Raw genomic sequence first — 6,611 nt, forward strand, 5'->3', positions numbered from 1 at the left:
TGTCAATCTCACCGGCTTGCTGTAACAAAGGAATAGATGTATAGTGTGGATGGTGATTGTTTGCAGAAAACAGAGAAAGAACAATAGCAGCAGATTTGTATTTCAGATGTAAAGAATGGACCGGGGTCCACAGTTCACTAGAGGTGTCTCTCCCATAAGATAAATAGCATGTTGGGTGAACAAATTACAGTCGAGCAATTGACAAATAGAGAGGGCATGACAATGCACATACATGATATGATAAGTATTGTGAGATTTAATTGGGCATTACGACAAAGTACATAGACCGCTATCCGAAGCATGCATCTATGCCTAAAAAGTCCACCTTCGGGTTATCATCCGAACCCCTTCCAGTATTAAGTTGTAAAACAACGGACAATTGCATTAAGTATGGTGCGTAATGTAATCAATAACTACATCCTCGGACATAGCATCAATGTTTTATCCCTAGTGGCAACAAGCACATCCACAACCTTAGAACTTTCTCGTCATCGTCCCAGATTTAATGGAGGCATGAACCCACTATCGAGCATAAATACTCCCTCTTGGAGTTAAGAGCAAAAACTTGGCCGCAGCCTCTACTAATAACGGAGAGCATGCAAGATCATAAACAACACATAGGTAATAGATTGATAATCAACATAACATAGTATTCTCTATCCATCGGATCCCGACAAACACAACATATAGAATTACAGATAGATGATCTTGATCATGTTAGGCAGCTCACAAGATCCGACAATGAAGCACATGAGGAGAAGACAACCATCTAGTTACTCCTATGGACCCATAGTCCAGGGGTGAACTACTCACTCATCACTCCGGAGGCGACCATGGCGGTGAAGAGTCCTCCGGGAGATGATTCCCCTCTCCGGCAGGGCGCCGGAGGCGATCTCCGTAATCCCCGAGATGGGATTGGCGGCGGCGGCGTCTCCGGAAGGTTTTCCGTATCGTGGCTCTCGCATGCGGGGTTTCGCGACGAAGGCTTTAAGTAGGCGGAAGGGCAACGCGGGGGGCCACACGAGGGCCCCGCACACCAGGGCCGCGCGGCCAGGGCCCAGGCCGCGCCGCCCTGTTGTGTCGGCGCCTCGTGGCCCCACTTCCTTTCCCCTTCGGTCTTCTGGAAGCTTCGTGCAAAAATAGGACCCTGGGCGTTGATTTCGTCCAATTCCGAGAATATTTCCTTTGTAGGATTTCTGAAACCAAAAATAGCGAGAAAACAGCAGAATCGGCTCTTCGGCATCTCGTTAATAGGTTAGTGCCGGAAAATGCATAAATACGACATATAATGTGTATAAAACATGTAGATATCATCAATAATGTGGCATGGAACATAAGAAATTATCGATACGTCGGAGACGTATCAAGGCGCGAGCTCATCTGTGATCTTGATTGCGGAACCCTTGTTGGACGGATGGAGGAAGTAAAGGAGGTGTCACCAAGCGAAGAGGGACGGATCGCTGCAAGATTAAGGGCAAGGAAACCTACCCTTGTAGGGTCAATTAACGATGGACGTGCCTTTTCTCATAATATGCAGGGACCAATACCACTAGTTCCAGACCTCAGTTCATTCTCTGCATCAGAGGAAGCCATTCGAGTCACTGATGAGTTTTGTGACAAATATCATACTTTGAGGAAGGAGGTGGATATTCTTCGAGAGGATAGCAACAGGCTTCGCAGGATGCTGGACAACTTTCTTACTCCAATCAAGGATTCATCATCACCACCGAAGGAGTAATTCGTCATTCATATTGGCATCCCCTTGCCTTGTTCCAAGCTTGGGGGAGTGCTGCGGTATCACACTATTATCTTTTACCCCTTTTACTTTTCAAGTAGAATCATATCATGAGTAGAGAAGTTATCGTATAGGATAGTTTGCAGTGTGGAAGTATCTCTCCTTTAGTTGGTTATCTATGTATCCCTTGGTGTGAGTTGTCGTTATGGAGTATTAATGAGAAGTTTCTATCATTTACTTTGTGCACACCTTATTTTAGCTTGTGATTTCTGTCATATGATTAATCTTGTTGGTTAGTATTGGTATCACTTTGGAAGCATCAAGTAATTCTAGTTGGTTTTTGCAAACTTGGCATTGGTGAGTAGCAATAATACTTTGAGGCTTAAATAGAAAAGAGAGAAGTACATGCAGATACATTGTTCCATTATCTTTCTTTATTGTCTACTCATAAGCTTATTATTCTTAAGTTAAAGCCATTTGTACTCTTGAGGAAGATTGCATGATTGTCTTCCATCACATGCATATTTGTTTTGTTTCACTCAACTCTTATGCTTGCTACCAGCCTTGCTAGCCAAAAGCCTGTACTGAGAGGAAATGCCTCTAGTGCATCTAAAATGTGAACCAAAAACCAATGCCAATTGTGTTCATAATATCTACCTATTAGCATTATTGCTATTTCAAGTATATTCATCATGTTTCAATCTATCTTTCAAAATAATTATGAGAAAATTAGTTAGTAAAGCTCTCACAAACTTGATGGCACGTTTACTTACTTGCACTTAATAAATTTGAACAATTGTGACTATCTTATGTAGATTATATGCTTACAAGTTGTAAGTTAGCACAACCATGTTTTCATGGGACACGCTTTCAACATTGCACTTATTCTTATTTAGTTGATGTCATGGTCTTTTTTTTATGGATGCCTATCGACGCGAAATAAAATGGAAGTCCATGGAGTTTGTATATGTATTAGAGAAACGATGGGCCGCTAACTTAAGCCATGCATCATTCATGGTGGAAGTTTACATCATTCCATAATGAGTATTCTCTAAAAAATCTTCAATAAAAAGCTATACCCATAGTAAATAAAAGGTTTGCTGAGATGCTCATTGTCTGTTTGTCTTGTCATTTTGGTGTGGGATTGCTCTTATATGAAAGAGTACTTCCATATCATGGGGCAAGAGGTACCCCTGCTGCGTTCTTAATAATACATATAAACTTACAATGACAAGAACTTATTTGGGACCTAAGTTGAGTAGCATGAGGTGTAGGTACTCGTATTCAAGGGGCATGAGATTTTCAACTTACGATTTGTCAAGCATATGACTCATTTTTGCACTCACATTAACTTTAACCATTCAAGATGCTTATGATAGGGGAAATGAGAGCTCAAAGCTAATAAGTACCATACCTTTTTGAAAGCTCTATAAGAATTGTTGATTCTTATTTCCTTCTTCGAAGGAGCTATCTTTTACTTTTATGTTGAGTCAGTAAACCTATTCCCCTCCATCTCAAGAAAGCATTTTAGTTGTTGTGATCCAACCATTTATGAGTTTTGATGTATTTGATCATGTCTTTATCCCTCCTTGTGTAGTACAATGCTTTTAGCTGAATGAATATAACTTTGAAAGTTAGCAATGACTGTAAAGAGATTGCAATGATTGAGCATGTAACTTCTGCGATATAAGCTCTAATATAATGACTCTGCTCGAAAATAAGTACAATTTGTTAATTGTTCTCTGACCAAGAACAAAAGTTTTCCATCAACAATTATGATTTTCTCTATGCATCTCTGTTAGTGATTCTTTTACTTATTGCAAGTGAAGTTGTATAAGAGGAAGTTGCTATCTATAAATGACTTGTGCATTGGTAAGTTTGATGCTTCTTATCCGTATTTTGTTTATAAACACTTCACTCCATAAACCCGTGGCCTCGTTTATTAAGTTCAGTTTCGCTTCGGGACAAGCGAAGTCTAAGCTTGGGGGGAGTTGATACGTCCAATTTGCATCACTATTTTATATCATAATTTACTGTTATTCATTGATATATTACATACTTAGAAAAGGTACTTATGTTATTCCATCTATTTTTGCATGTTTGATGATTATTGGGGTATTGACTGTCGGAGCCAGGATTCTGCTGGAAAAAGGACCGTCAAGACACCATATTTTTGAAGAACAAAAATTCCCATAAAATATACGGAAGTTCCTATTTTGCCAGATGATGGAGGAAGCCAGAAGGGGAGGCAGAGATGGGCCAGGAGAGGCCCACACCACCCCTAGGCGTGGGCCACCCCCTGGCCGCGCCTAGGCGTGGTCTGGGCACCCTAGCCCCCCTCTAACATCGCCCCCTCTCGCATATTTCATCCCCACGAGAACCCTAACATCGGGAGAGCGACCAGAGAAATATTCCGCCGCTGCTACGAGGCAGAAAACCACAGAGAGAGAAAAGCTCTCCGGCAGGTAGAAATCTGCAAGGGAAATTCCTTCCCGGAGAGGGGAGATCATCGCCATCGTCACTGTCATCGAGCTGGACTTCATCAGGACCATCATCATCATCATCTCCACCACCAGCACCATCATCACCGCCGTCTCCACTCCGTCCTGCTGCAGCAATTTGGGTTTGATACTTGTCTAGTTCATAGGGGAAACTTTCCCGATGTTGATTACCTCTTGTAGTTGATGCTATTGGGTGGAACCATTGAATTAATGTTTATGACCAGATTGTTGTTCATCATTATATCACCTCTGATCATGATCCATATGATGTCTCATGAGTAGTTCGTTTAGTTCTTGAGGACATGGGAGAAGGCATGATGTTAGTAGTGGAACTATGTTGAGTATTATTCAATGGTATGATATTTAAGTAGTGGAACTATGTTGAGTATTATGCAATGATTTGATATTTAAGTTGTGGTGCTATTCTTCTAGTGGTGTCATGTGAACATCGACTACATGGTACTTCACCTTTATGGGCCTAGGGGAATGCATCGTGTATTTGGCTACTAATTGTGGGGTTGCGGGAGCGACAAAAACCCAAACCCCCGTTAGGAAACCAGTGCACGAGGGAGTGTAGGATCTCAAAGTTTAAGGCTGTGGTTAAATTTATCTTAATTACTTTCTTGTAGTTCCGGATGCTTGCAAGGGCTATAATCACAAGTATGCATTAGTCCAAGTATGGGGTAGTGCGTTAGCATAGGTTCACACACACACCACTTATTATTTAGCTATGTGAAGCGAAAGCACTTGACGAAATTCCCGTGTATCCTCAGGAACATTTGGTCATCATAAGTACAACAACCGGCTTGTCCCTTGCTCTAAAAAGGATTGGGCCACTCGCTGCAATTATTATTACTGTCTTTTATTTACTCGCACTTTATTTACCTGCAATACCAAATACCCCTGCAATCCTGTTTGTTAGTGTTACAGTGAATCCTTGATCAAAACTGTTCATCAATACCTTCTGCTCCTCGTTGGGTTTGATACTCTTATTTATCGAAAGTACTACGATACACCCCCTATACTTGTGGGTCATCAATTATCAATCCACTTTCTCCATGAGGACCCAAGCCCGCGGATTGAAGAATCTCATGAAGAAACCCCCAACTGAATCACATATTTCTCATAACCTAGATTAATTAAGAACTGAACAAGAGTGCACACTTCTATGAATCTTATGGGAAGCTACACCACTTGTTAGGATAAAAAAAATTATAAGAAGGCAATTTTATTATAGGAAATCAACCTATAAACCATTGGAGACATCCTATTATTAATTGCCGTGTGGGTAAGAAGGCTTTACCTGTGTGGATGAAGGGAGCTCTATCGTCTTATAAGATGGCTTTACCCGCGTGGATGAAGGGAGCTCTATCATCTATGGCGGATTTTCCATAGGATATCGTGGGTAAAGCCGTATGAACGGAAGATGTCTACCGGGGATATCTGAATGGTCAAAAGGGTGGGTATGCGGGGTCGCGGAGAAGGCAGTGATTGGTTTGTATCTTACACCTGGCCTCACACCAAGGAAGTGTGGACAGGCTCATGACTCGGTTGGCAATAAGCATAAGTTCTCTTATGGGTAAAGTAACACACCTGAGTGTATTGAATTGTGACCTATCACTCCCTTTTTCGGGAAGAAACTACTAACGCGGCAGGAAAGGAACTACATGAAGTTCTGGTCAACTTGTGAAGACTAACGGACATACTTTTTCAGAATAAATAAACCTTTTGAAGAAATGATTATGAAAACTTGCATTTGCCTACGACTTTCTGGTTTCTGGTTGTAGCTAGTGCATGATACACTTATTTCTATTATTGAACTTGCTGAGTACGCTAGTACTCATCCGTTCCCTCTTGAACCCCCTACTTAGATCTGGAGGCATGATACGTCTCAAACGTATCTATAATTTCTGATGTTCCATATATACTTGTTTTATGACAATACCTACATGTTTTGTTCACACTTTATATCGTTTTGATGCGTTTTCCGGAACTAACCTATTGACGAGATGCCGAAGGGCCGGTTCTGTCGTTTTCTCGCTGTTTTTGGTTTCGAAATCCTACAAAGGAAATATTCTCGGAATCGGACGAAATCAATGCCCAGAACCTTATTTTTTCCGGAAGCTTCCAGAGAGTCAGAGAGGGACCAGAGGGGAGCCCTGGGGGCCCCACACGTGGTGGCGGCGCGGCCCAGGGGGGGCGCCCCCTAGTGTGTGGGACCCCCGTGGCCCCTCTGACTCCGCCTCTTCGCCTATTTAAGCCGTCCTGACCTAAATCTTCGACACGGATTGACGAAACACCAGAAAACCTTCCACAGTCGTCGCCATCGCGAAGCCAAGATTCGGGGGACATAAGTCTCTGTTCCGGCACGCCGC

This window comes from Lolium rigidum, chromosome 4 (genome assembly GCF_022539505.1).
Source record: "Lolium rigidum isolate FL_2022 chromosome 4, APGP_CSIRO_Lrig_0.1, whole genome shotgun sequence".
In the NCBI taxonomy this organism is placed as follows: Eukaryota; Viridiplantae; Streptophyta; class Magnoliopsida; order Poales; family Poaceae; genus Lolium; species Lolium rigidum.